The sequence below is a fragment of the Desmodus rotundus genome, chromosome 3, assembly GCF_022682495.2.
Source record: "Desmodus rotundus isolate HL8 chromosome 3, HLdesRot8A.1, whole genome shotgun sequence".
In the NCBI taxonomy this organism is placed as follows: domain Eukaryota; kingdom Metazoa; phylum Chordata; class Mammalia; order Chiroptera; family Phyllostomidae; genus Desmodus; species Desmodus rotundus.
Window position 1 is genome coordinate 9,930,474 of NC_071389.1, and position 12,727 is coordinate 9,943,200.

At 59.5% G+C, this 12,727-nt stretch overlaps 1 protein-coding gene across 14 annotated transcripts in view; it reads left to right on the top strand.

The window, feature by feature from the left end:
- The window catches only part of ARHGEF10L (Rho guanine nucleotide exchange factor 10 like), a 152,708-nt gene that overhangs the window by 126,667 nt on the left and 13,314 nt on the right, over positions 1-12,727 (top strand). The window lies entirely within an intron of this gene.

The following is a 12,727-nucleotide window of genomic DNA, read 5'->3' on the forward strand; positions in this document are numbered from 1 at the left end:
CAGGGGCTCATCCTGGCCAGCCTGGGCCCCTGCCTGTCACTGGCCAGCAGCATTGCCCAAGCTGCCTCACTGCGCCCCAGGGCCCATCCTGGGGGGCTGGCATGAGACTTGGGCATGGCTCCCTGAGTAGTGATGTCGGCTGTCACTTGATTTGTTTGTATTATCAGTTTGGAATGAGCTGCCATGGGGCCCAGAGTGGGGCTTTGGGTATAGGCTGGCCACCAGAGCAGACAGGTGCCCCAGGTGAGCTTCCCTGTGAGGGCCATCTCTAGTCCCCCCTGTGGTCATCTCTTGGATGGCTATAAATCGGCCACTCAACAGCCACGCAGGAATGCTAATGGAGTCCGGCCATCGTCCGGCAGACCACAGGCGATCAGGGCAGGTCCTGGATCACAGTCCTGTTTGGCAGATGAGGGAAACTGAGGCGCAGGGGGTGGTGGGTGAGCCCCGAGACCCATAGAAGCTCACGGCATGATCTTCGGAGCTGTGCGCACCTGGCTGCGAGTCCCGGGTCTGCCCCTGCCTCCTGGGTGCCAGTGTGGACCTGTTTGTGAACATGAGTCTTTTCCTCTGGGACAGGGTCCTGTCACTCGCTGAGTCAGATGATGCTTGGGGGCCACAGTTCTGACCAGCACTGGGCTTGTTTGCTCAGCGGCTGTCCTGGGTACTGGGGAGGGAGGAGAGGCACATGGCCCAGCCTTGCCGGGTCAGAGGGTTTGGGTTTGAGCTATAATTGTCCTGTGAGGAGAGGTGGGCAGGGGCCTAAAGTGGCTTCTGGGCCCCCCTCAGGGCTGTTTGGGTCTCACCCTCCTCCCAGGCTCCAACAGGGCACTGCTGGGCCAGGTGGGGGGTGTGGGCGGGGACTCTGGGGAGGGTCCTGGGAGGAGCCAACAGAAAGGGAGACCACTGCCCTAGCGGTCCTGCTTTCTTGATCCTCTTTCTTCTGGGTGGAGCCAGATTGGGGCTGAGGAGCCCAGAGCTGCTACAGCCCCCAAGCCCCTTCCCAGCCCCTGGTTTGCTTCGTGGGAGCCTTCCCTGTACCCACATCCCCACCCCATCTCTTCTCTCCAAGGGTTTCTTACCTTCTTGGCCTCCTGAGAGGAAAGTGAGTAGGAAGGCTGGCTCTCCTGGGGCCTTTGGGGTCCTGGACGCACTTGGTCTCAAGCTACTTGGCAGAAATAGGGACTAGGTTTGTCAGCATCTCCTTGGCCTGCCCACCCTGCAGCCCCTCCCTGAGCATCCCCAAACTGTCCTCACCCCAGGCCCAGGTGTCCTCGCTGCTTTCTCTTGCTAGCAGCCTGCACAGGCTCGACCCAGCCCCAGGGGAGAGCCGTGGTGGGCAGGGATGCTCAGCCAGCAGCTGCACACTGGGGCCCGGCTTAGGGCGGGGTGGGCAGGGCAAGGGGTCCCCGTGCCGCCCTCCGGGGGCCACCAGTGAGAGGCAGAGACACATCCTGCCCCTGGGGGGGCCTCCAGTCTAACGAGGGAGACAGACCCTGCCCTTGCCGGTTCCTGGGACTGATGGGGAGACACAGGTGAGCTGGGAACCGAGCAGGGATGGGGTGGGGCAGTGCAGGCTCTCAGGGCCCCCGGTTGGGCAGAGGGCATTCTCGGCACTGCCACTGGGGGAATTAGACACGAGCGGGAGAGGTCCGTGTCCCAGCTGTGCCCACCTCAGGTCCCCTGGGCACCCCTTCCTTGGACGTGTGTGGTTTGCCAGCAGCTGCTTCAGATGGGATCTGGCTTTACCCCTGCCAAGCCATTAGCCCCCTGACAAGGCACTGAGCCTTTGGGGGCCTCAGTTACTTCGTCTGTGAAATGGGATACTCGTGTAGAGCTACCTGGAGGAGTGAAGGAGAATGTTTACGTCAGAGGACTATCTTACACAGTGCCCGACGCAAAGCAGGTGCTCGACAAACAGCAGTTAGCGGTGTAATTATTCGTCTCACTTAAATCCCCGTTGCTGTAGTGTGTGGTTTATTTGGAAAATCAAGCTGCTTCCTTGGAGTCTGCGTTGGTGGGTATGTGTCCACATTGCCTTGCGGGTCTGCCCTCTTCTCCCCTCACTGGCAGGGCTGCTTCCTCCCGCGGCCGCTGTCCTAGGAGCGGGAGACGGATGGACGGAGGGAAGCACCAGGGCCTGGGTGGGGCTCAGCCCACCTCTCATCCCCTTCTGCCCCTTGCCAGCCACAGGGCAGTCGGGCCCAGGCCCAGACCTCAGCTCTGGCCCCTGGGCTGAGCGGCCACCGGGCTCCAGCTCACGGCGGCTGCGGTGCTGTAAGATTAGCTCTGGACCAGCCGCTTTTACAAAGGGGCTCCCCAGGACCTTTCACCCGCTTCACACACCACCGAGGGTGTCGGAAAGTGCTGGGTGGGGGGAGACCAGAGCGGGAAAGGGCGGTGAGGGAGGCTTCGAAGCAGGGCCAGAGGGAGTGCGCACCGGGTCTGCAGCCAAGGAAATGGGAAAGTTTGTGTGGGCAGCTCGCCTTCCGCACTCACAATCCCTGGGCGCAGGAACGAGGCGGTCGCCATGCATGTTTAATGAAGCCTCGCTCCGCTGCTGCAGGGGATAGAGAGGAAGCCTCCCGCCCCAGTGCCTGGGCTCGGCAACAGCTTGGTCCGGCTGCGGCTAATGACCTCCCGGTCCGCCCAGCTGCCCGCCCCACGTTTGTCTAGTCTCGGTGCCTCGCACGCACGGCCAGCCAGGCACTGAGGAGGGGGCCGGAGCTGGGGCTGGTGTCTGGGCTGCGGGGTGCCTCCTGGGCAGGTGTGCTTAGGGCTCAGCACCTGCGGGACTGGGTCATTGTGAGATCTTTGCAGCAGAATGCCTCTCTTCCAAGGGAGGGCATCACCCAGATCCTCCCCCAGGCTCCAGAGAACCCCCTCTGGGGATGTGCGGTGCTTACAGCTGCCCAGGGCTCCAAGCCTGGAGGAGTTACTGCTGACCTAGGGTGTGGCTCCTGTGTCTCTGGCCCAAATCTGAAGACATAGGGGGTTAATCTGAGAATTGTGTTAACTCTGGGAGCTCTCACCCCCAGGAAGTAATAGTAGCCAGTACATATTGAGTACTCGACGTGGACCTGGTATGGGTTTCAGCACTTGCATGAGTTACCTCACTTATCCTCAAACCGTTCTCTGAGATGAGCATTGTTAGTATTCCCACTTTACAGATGAGGGAACAGAGGCACAGAGAGGTTAAGTGACTTGCCCAGGGTCACACAGCTGGAGGGAGGCAGAGCTGGGATCTGGGCACAGCCATCCCACACCCGAGTCTGCTCTTAACCTTTGTGCCGGGTGCTCTGGAGCCTGGAAGCCCAGTCCCCTTTGGGCTGCAGAGTCCCCTTTGGGCTGCAGAGTCCCCTGTAGTTCTGTCCCATCGACTGTTTAGTCTTGGGAACTGTCATTTGTTGATACACCTGCTTTTCCCACCAACGCGTCTTCCGTCCTAGGATTGCACCCCCCCCCACCCCCCGTTCGCATTTCTCTGCCACTGTCTGTCCAGCTCACATAGCTCACCTGGCAGGGGCACTGGCCGAGGAGGATGGACCGGTGGGGTCCTGCTCTGCAGGCCCTTGTGTTGGGTGCTGGAGGGGTGGACCCGAGGAAGACCTGAACTTAATGTCCAGGGTGGGATGGTCAGGGCCAGCCAGAATGAGGAGGCCCACTGGGAGCCCGGGGGAAGTGCAAGGGGCGTCAGACCCAGCTGGAGGAGGGGTGGGAGCTGTGCAGGCTCTTGGAGGGGGGGATCTCCGAGGAGGCTGGGCACTGAGGGGTGAGGGAAGAGAGGAGGTGGGGAGGGTGCTCTGGGCAGAGAAGGCCCCACGAGCCAAGCCCAGGCCAGAGACAAGCTGATGTCTGTGGGCCCCGGGCTGTGTGGTGGCTCTCTGGGGAGGGCCCTCTGAGGTGGGCCCCCGCTGGGCTGTCTCCATGAGGCCCGCGTGGCCGCTGCTGGCTGCCCCTGACCTTGCTGAGCCTGTGTTCCGCGGCGCAGTGGCCGCAGTCCGTCTCTGGGTTTGACGCTTGCCCGCCAACTGCTTGTTCAGCTCCCTGATCCCAGCGGAGGCAGCAGCAGGCTGTTAAATAATCATCTAGCTCACTGGGACCTGTGTCAACACCGCATCCTCCAGGTTCATTATCGAGATCCACGGCCACCTTCAAAGTCTAATCCAGTCGTCTGGAGTTCATTTTAACCGGCCGCCGGAGGGGAAACTGGCTGCGGGATGATTGTTGCATCTTCATTAAAAAAAAAAAAAAAACCTTACTGGAGGCCAGGCTGCGAGGAGGGGCCCTTGCTGTGTGGGGTGCGCTCTGCCAAGCGGGGGTGGTCCAGGCGCTGGGTAGGGCTTGCTCCCTGCTCGTGGGAGGGTGGCCGTGGCGACAGGGATGGGGGTGCAGGCAGGGCTGGGCCGTGAGTGGGCTGTATGTGACTGTGGCCTCCACTGCTCGATGCAGGGACATCAGCTGGGCCCATTTCACAGGGGGGCACGTGGACTGGAAGGCAGGCCTCTTGCTTGTAGCCTGTGGCCTCCACTCCCCCGCCACACCTTTGCTTCTGCTGGTCCCCAGCCTGGAACCCCACTCCCTCCCACAGCTTCCCTTGGGCGGCTCCCTCTCCGGCACACAGGTCTCTGCTGCTTCCTCTTCTGCCCCGAGTCACAGCCTTGACACGTTTCCTGACGTTCTTGTCGCAGAGTGTTGACCAGGGTCTGAAATTGCTTCCTTGACTGTGGGCCATCGACACCTGCTGGGCGGGAAATAAGCAGAAGCAAACAGGACCTGGCCTGTCTTGTTCACTGGCATGTCCTGGGCGTGGGCCCGGCACTGGCCCTCGGCCAGCATTGGCGAGAGGACAGGGGGATGCCCTTCCTCTCTCTGTAGGCAGGGCCCTGGTGGGGCTGGGGGAGTGCACCAAGACTCTGTGCCTGTTCTTTCTGGGCAGAAGGCTGGCAGTCGGGGCAGGTGGAGGCTCAGGGTGCCTGAGCCAGTCGGGGCAGGTGGAGGCTCAGGGTGCCTGAGCCAGTCGTAGAAGTGTCCTGGGAGGAGTCATGCCTTCAAGGAAGCAGGACGGAGAGGGCACCCCTGGAGAAGGCGAGAAGGAATTTGGGAAAGGGCTGGCCAGAGGCTTTCGTGCCCAACAGGGGTGGGTCCTGCTCCAGGGCAGGCACTACCACAGCGCAGGGGGGTTCAGGCAGGTGGGACCTACGTGGTGGGACCTCAGTGCTCCTGGGCGTGCCTGGTGCCCGCGTTCAGGTTCCAGGCCTGGCTCCTGCTGGCAGGGCTGCTGTGCGGGTTCCCTGGGGCAACCCTCTTCCAGAAGACCCCAGCTCCCCCGCCCTGGGAGAAGCCTGTCTGGACCACTACTGCTCCTCCACATGCCCCGGTCACACCCCTGTGACCCGTGCTGCGGTACCAGCTGGTCCCCTTCACAGCATGGGTCACAGCTGCACTTTGACGTTTTGGGGACGATTATCGGGGTAACCGGACTGACAGACACTCTGTAGGGGAGGGAGCGCCTGGTCAGCTCCCATGGCTCCTCTGCATCCCGGCGCTGAGCCCAGGCTGGCGCCTAGTAGGTGCTCAGTGAGGGGCTGTGCAGGGCGGAGGGCTTTAGGGAAATGGGCTCTGCCTGTGCTGGGTCCCATAGGCGTGGGAGGGGGATGCGGGCAGAGCAGTGGACTGAGGGCTTGCTTTTAACCAGTTTCCGCGCTCGTGGAACACGCCTCCCACGGGCTCCTGATGCGCCACCAGCGCTGATGCCTTCTGTCACTAAGCACATCAGATGAGAAACTTCTCTGGGTTCCTGGACACCGAGGGCCCTTCCCCACCCCTAATTTTCACGTTTAGGGCCCAAACGTAGTTTGCATGTATTAGCTGTTGTAAATCTATCATAACAGTGTGGTGCAGCATGAATAATGCATCACTGGGCTGTATTAGTTTTCTGTCTCCTATCTTATTTATGACACAAAACGGGTGGGAATTTGCAAGAGTGAAATCCAGGCGCAGGGCTTCTTGGGTAATGGTATGCAAATTGACGTGAGGGCAGAAAGATCCACCAAGTCCCCCTTGTGTGTGTGGCAGGGAGGGCGGGAGACTGGGGGAGCCGCCAAGCCAGGCCCTGCGTTCAGGCCACCCGAGCCTGCAAGTTGGGGTCACATCACTCCACAGAGTCATATTAGTGCAGCAGTTTTGCCTTAATTTTTTGTGTGTGTCTCATCGTGATTGCTGTCATCCTGTTCTTTTTTTTCTTTTGCCGAATTACAAGTAGGCAGGTGAAACTTGAGAAATCGATTTTTCTAAAGGTTGTGGAGACTTCTCAGGAGGCTCTGAGAGTAACAAGTTCCAGGAGGGTGAGCGTTTAACAGCAGCATGAAGAATTGAGGTTAGATATTGAGAAGAACTTCCTTTCGGGAGGCTTGTGAAAGACAGGGTGTGGGAGTGGGTTTGGGGATCCTGGGGGAGCCTCAGGGGGCTCAGGACCATGGCTGCCGACTTTGCTCCAAAGTCTCAGGGCACCTCTTGTCTTGTGGGGCTGGGGGTGGCTAAGCACAGGGCCCCGGGCCCCTTCTCTCCTCATCTGGAAGAGCACAGATCTTTCTCGTATCCAATATTAGGTCCCCACTCCCCAGTCCCGGAAGACTTACGAGGATGAAAGGATGTTGTAGTTGGGAAAAAAGTGGTTTGAAGCTGTCGGCTCAGGAGCAAGTTCTGTGAAGCTGTCAGAGACAGTAGGGGGAAGGCAGATGGGAGGGGACATTGCAGAGGGAATGGACGGGGCGCTGGAAGTGAGTGGGGGGCAGGTGATGGCAGCAGGACCCAGCGTCCCTGGCTCTCAGTGTCTGTCCGTCCGTCCCCCCACGTGGCTCCTCCACCTCTGCTGGCCTCTGTGTCCACATCGTAGAGCAGCCCCAGGACTGAGCGTGATGCACGAGGCTCAGAGTGAGTGGCAGCAGCTGTTTTGTGGTGACCGCAGGCCTTGGTCAGGGTCCCAGGGGACGCCCAGTGGGTGGTGGAGCCAGGATCGCAGGGCGTTTCTGACTTCCACGCCCCAGCCCAAGGCCCGGGGGCCCCTGTGTCTGGTAGATGTGTGTGTGCCTGTACCTCCCTCGGGATCATGTTACCTGTGAGCTGGGACAGTGTCTCATATCCCCTGGCGTTTTCCTCTGGTGCAAATGCAGGTGTTGAGCTGGCTTCTCTCTTGCTTTCCTTCTCTGTCTCGCAGCCCTCCCCGCTGCCTCCCTCCTACACCAGCCCTTCCCTTCCGCCTGAGCTCTGAGCTGCCCAGGGCTCCCGGCTACCCCAGCTCCCTACCCCTTGGCCTTTGCACGGACACTGTGCTCTGGTGACCAGAGACAAAGGGCTAGGCAGGGGCTGCAGGTGCAACTTGGTCTGCTCCTTGGAGCTGGGAAGCAAACGGTGCAGAGCAGCCATCGGTGGGCACCTGGCATTGTGTTCTGAGGCCTGGCTACTGGGGATCTTTCCAGAGTAAAGCTCCCATCACACCTAACCCTGCTGCAGAACCATCCAGGCTGCCCCTCCCCCGGCTCTTCCAGCCTCCGGCCCAGGGGTGGGCACTGACCAGCACTTCTGTACCTGTACTGGGCACTGGGCTTCAGCCATGGTCCTTGTACATGGCAGGGGCTGCCCCGCCCCCGGTGAGTTAACCCTTATTGAAACTCACTCATCTCGGGCTGTTCCAAGCTCTTGGCAAGTAGCAGCTCACGTGGTCTTTACAACAGCCCTCTGTGGTAGTGTTCCCATTACCCCCACTTTAAAGTTGAGGAAACTGAGGCAGGAAGTGGTAGAGCTGTGACTTGAACCCTGACAGTCTGGCTCTGGGCCCATGGCCTCATTGTCCCTTTCAAGCAGGAAACAAATGACAAGAGAGTCTCAGGCCGCCATGAGTGACATGCGGAAGGTGAGCCAGGCACACTGAGCTCGGCCTGCTACGCCCAGGACAGTTCGCCCTGGCTCTGAGCCTCGCTCCCTCACCTGGTAGAGGCTCAGGGGTCCAACCGCCTTGCGGGGGTTGCGGGGCGCCGCGAGGTGAGCTGAGCTGGGTGACTGTAACCCAGGCACGCACAGGTGCTGGAGATGCAGTTCCCCGATCTCTACTGCTCAGGCTTCACAGGGTCCCCACTGTGGCCGGGCCAGGGTGGGCACCAGGCAGACCCCTGGGTCAGCCCAGGCGCCTGCTGTACAGGGAAAAGCTGGAGCAGCTGCTGGGGCCAAACCACGCGGGTTCTCGGTGGCCCCGGTGGCAGCCAGCCCAGCCTCCGTCTCAGGCGTCCATGAAGAGGGGCCGCTATGCTGACTCCCGTAATTGAAGAAACCAGAAGGAAATTAAATAGTACTGACGAGGAGACTATCAATAGCCCATGTTCTGAGATGCTTTTATTTTCCACTTCCTCCAGAATAGCCAGACGTGCTGGAGGATTTTAGTTTGTTTGTAAAGGCAGAATGTCGGTGTGGCTGCAGGGGGACAGTCCCCCTGTCGAGGTGCGTTCTGTGACTTGGTCTGGGCTGAGGGTGGGGTGGCAAGGGGTCAACCCCAACCTCTGTGCCTGCCTTCTTATATGCTTGTGACAAGTAAAGCATTAACTTAGGAAAGTTTGACTTTTGGGTGGCTGGCTGGCCATCTTTCTAGAAAAATGCACCAAAGATACCAAAGTTTGCACAATCGATTCCAAAAGCGGTTGTTAAAAGTTTGGAACTGGCTCTCAGCCTTTTTTTTTTTTTTTTTTTAATTCCTTACCCGAGGACATTTCCTCATTGCTTTTAGAGAGGAAGGGAGAGAGACAAACATCGAGGGAAGCAGCGATTGGTTGCCTCTCGTGCGCACCCCAACTGGGGGTCAAACCCCCAACCTTTTGGTGTACGGGATGACCCTCCAACTGACCGAGCCACCCAGCCAGGGCTGGCTTTCAGTCTCAAAGCTGACGAGGATGTCTGTTCCCTTCGTCCTTTCCAGGTTTCCGTGGTGGCCCTGAGCTAGAAGAGCCCAGCGTCCGAGGAAGTCTCTTGTTAGTCAGGAATGACCTTACCCCCACTTTATGGATGAGTGAACTGAGACCAGAGATGTTAATCAGCTCCTGGGGAGAGGTGCCAGAAATGCGCCAGGAAGGACAGAGCTGCCCTGGGCACGCAGTCCCGTCCCTTGGCCGTGACTCGGTCAGATTCGGAAGGCAGCGTGTTTAGGCGTCAGATGGAACCCATGGGAAGATATTTGTACGTGTCTCAGAGATTAGGTGTGGTCGCCCGGTAGCGTGACCGACCGTCCCTGTTTGCCTGGGACGGGGAGCTGGGTGTCCAGGGCTACACCTGGGGCCTCCCTGGGCACACCGGGACGAGCCGGTCACCCTAAGCTGGAGTCCTGGCTCTCCCCCATTTGCTAAGCACTGTGGCTTTGTGAATGTGCGCCTTCTCGCTTCTCCCTTTGCTCCCTCAGCTGATTGTCTTTAAAGATGGACCGTGTCCGCCCAGCGTGGCAGCTGGAGTGTGACCCCTGGGCCTCAATCCCCAGCCCATCCCGAGGCTGACCGAGGGATCCCACTCCCCTGATTTCTGGAAGCTTTGGAGTCCTACCCCTTAGAAAAGACGGAATGGAGGCGCTGGGGCTGGAGTGGGGGCGGAGTTGTTGGGGTGCTGGCGAGTGCTCTGTGGCTGACCTCTGGTCCCACTGACCTCTGGGCAGTGCCCCTGGGCCAGCTGGTTTTATGGTGGCTGAGCGGGGAGTGGGAGGCGAGAGCCCCTTCACACCACACACCTGCCAGGGCGCTCCTCCTGAGAGTGTGGGGACAGCATGGGGCTCGAGTTTGGCTGCTCAGGCCCACACCTGGCTCTGCCCCTGCCCAGTGGGCCTCCAGTCCCCTTCCTGGGAGTGTTCCCCTTCTTTCAGAAGGGTCTCAGCAAGGATGGATACTGCGGCCTGGGAATGCTTGGTGCACAGTGGGCGCCCAGCAGGCAGTAGCTGCCAGCCTTCTGCCTTTGCCTCGGCAGCTTCCGGCTCCCCGAAGGCCCAGCGCTCCTTCCCGACTCCTTGGTGTCATCTTAGCCTTAATGACTTTGAATTCGGAGCTGCTCACCTGGGAATTTATAGAAGCCAAGCACAGAAGCGTCACCTGGAGGCACATAAATATTGTACGACTGGAGGTTGGGCTGTGTCAGCACTATTTGGGGCAGCTTCGCTCACCCGAAGTCCTCTGTGTGGACGTTGTGAGGCTGCGGGGAGGGGCGGAGGGCACAGGGCATCCTGAGCGGGTGCAGGACACCTGCTTCTCCCCAGCTCCCTCTACCAGCTCCTGATGCAGCCAGCATGCATGGGGCACCAGCCCGTCCCTGGAGCCTCCGAGCACCGTTGACAGGTGAGAGAGGGGGCCCAGGCCCTCCTCTCTGGCCGCCAGCTGTGCTTTAAAAAATAACTTTTCTCCCCTCCAACTTTTTATTTTAAAACATTTTAGAACTATAGGAACGCTGATAGAATAGTGCAGTGAACACTCATGTATTCTTCACCTGGTAGACCAGCTGTTCCCATTTTGCCATACATCCTCTGCCCTGCCCCACATTACACAAATACACACACCCTTTCCGGGGGAGTGGGCCATTGAAAAGTCCGTTGTAGACACTGTTAGCCTTCATATCAGACACGGCAGCACGGCTGTCCTACGTGACGACTTCAGGAGCCCGTATTGTGCCCGGAAACTTAACATCGGTGTACCGTCCCCGTGCACATGTCCCCAGGTGTCCCCGAAACACCTTTCTCAGCTCCCCCAGCCCCACCCAGGACCCAGTGGAGCCCGAGCTGCATTCGAGTCTCCCTTTGATCTAGAATAATCCCTCTGCTCGTGTGGTGTGTGTGTGTGTGTGTGTGTGTGTGTGTGTCCGTGACATGGACTTCTAAAAAGTCCCGCAATCTGGGATTGCCCGATCGTTCCCTTCTTTTGCGACTTGAGTGTCTGGCCAGGTTCTCAGCCAGAGGGGACTTTCTGTTCCATCACCCGAGGCGAGGCAGCGGGACCTGCGGGCTGGCCCCATCCTTGATCTCTGGGGTAAGGTGGGTCCGCTGGGTCTCCCCATTGTAAAGGTACCAGATTCCCATCCTAATTACTAAGTCACCTGCAGGCAATTCTTGGAGAATTTGTGAATAGCCTGTTCTTCAACAAACCTTTACCCCAAACTTTCATTATCTGAAGAGTTCTCCTTCCCTTCACTCGACCACTTTACCCTGCCTCCCCCTTAACTACGACTACAAATTCATAGGATCTTTTGAAGTCCAGTGTGTTGTAGTCTGACTGTTGCTATTACCCTGGAGGCCCCAATTGTCTCACATTTGGCCAATAGGACCCATTGGTGTCGACTCCTGGTCCTCTGGACACACCCTGCTGTTCTCTGAGCGCTTCCTTGCTTTTCTGCATCGGGGCAAGTTCTAGGCTCAGCTGCTACTGCCCCGGCCCCGATCAGCCATTTCTTCGGAGCGCCCTGGCTGGTTCCCGTCCGTGGGGATGGCATGTGTAAATCAAGATCTGGGGTGCCCACCGCGGCTGGGGTGCCCCTTCTTCCAGACCCTCTCAGCAGACAGAGCCAGGAGGACAATAGGAAGTCCATACTGAGATCGCAGAACTTGATTTCCGTCATTCCACACTCAATTCCTTTCTCCCTGTGTAAACCCTGGTCCCCAGCAACAACCTCAGTGTGCCTCCGTCACCCCACATAGTTTTAGGGGAGCTGTGCCGGTCTCCCCATCCTCCCCACGCCTGCTAGGTCGAGTTCAGGCTTTCTTTGCAGACCCGCTGCCCTTAGACAAGGACCAAGGGTGGACAGTCAGGGTGCTGAGTTCCCAGGCCACTTGAATGGCTTCTTTTCGACGTGGGCGTGACCGTGTTCCAATAAAGCTTGATTCACCAGAACAGGCAGCACGTTGGTGTCGCCTGAGGGTCATTGTTTGCAGGCCCCTGGCCCAGAATGTCAGCGGTTCTTGCTACAGGGTGAGCATGCCAGGACCATAGGGGCCGAGGGCGCAGGAAGCACTGGGCCTTTCAGAGCCCAGAGGAGGGGCGTGATTGGGCTGGTGGCTGGTGGCCCTTTCTCGGGCATAAGCACGTTAGAGGCCCCTTAGAGGGTAAGATGACTCCCCACTCTTGGGCCCCCAAGACCAACCAGCGACTAGGGGGGGCATCTGGGGGTGGGAAACAGGGACCTCTGACCTGGGCTGGGGTGCTGGGTGGGCAGCATCTCCACCGGCCCTGGCTGGGTGGAAAGGAGAGCTGGATGGGCAGCCAGCCTCCATCGGCTATTTCTGAGACCTCCTCTGGGCAAGCAGCCCCCCATTTGGAAAACAAAGTAAGCGGTGTGGCTTGTCAGCACCACGCCCAAGGGCAGCCAGGGCTGGGCCTCTGTGCCACCTGCCTCCACCTGGGATGCTGCACTCAGCTTCCTCAGCCTGCCTCGGGCACCTGTGGAGCCGTGAGTCACTGCTCCTGCCCGGAGTGCCCAGGAGGCCCAGCTGGGACTCCCGAGACCTGGCTCCTGTGAGCAGGCTCCTGGCATGGGGAGGGGTCCTGGGGAGCCCAGAGAGGACTGAGGAACTCGGGGTCAGGGCTGCTGTGCTGTCCTTCCTGTGTACCCTCGCCCTCCCCCCACCCGCCTCACCGCTGGGCCTGGCGGGTTCGAGCAGGCCTTGTGCAAAGCCCTTTGGGCCTGGAGACAGACTTGTTATGCCTCTGGAGAAATG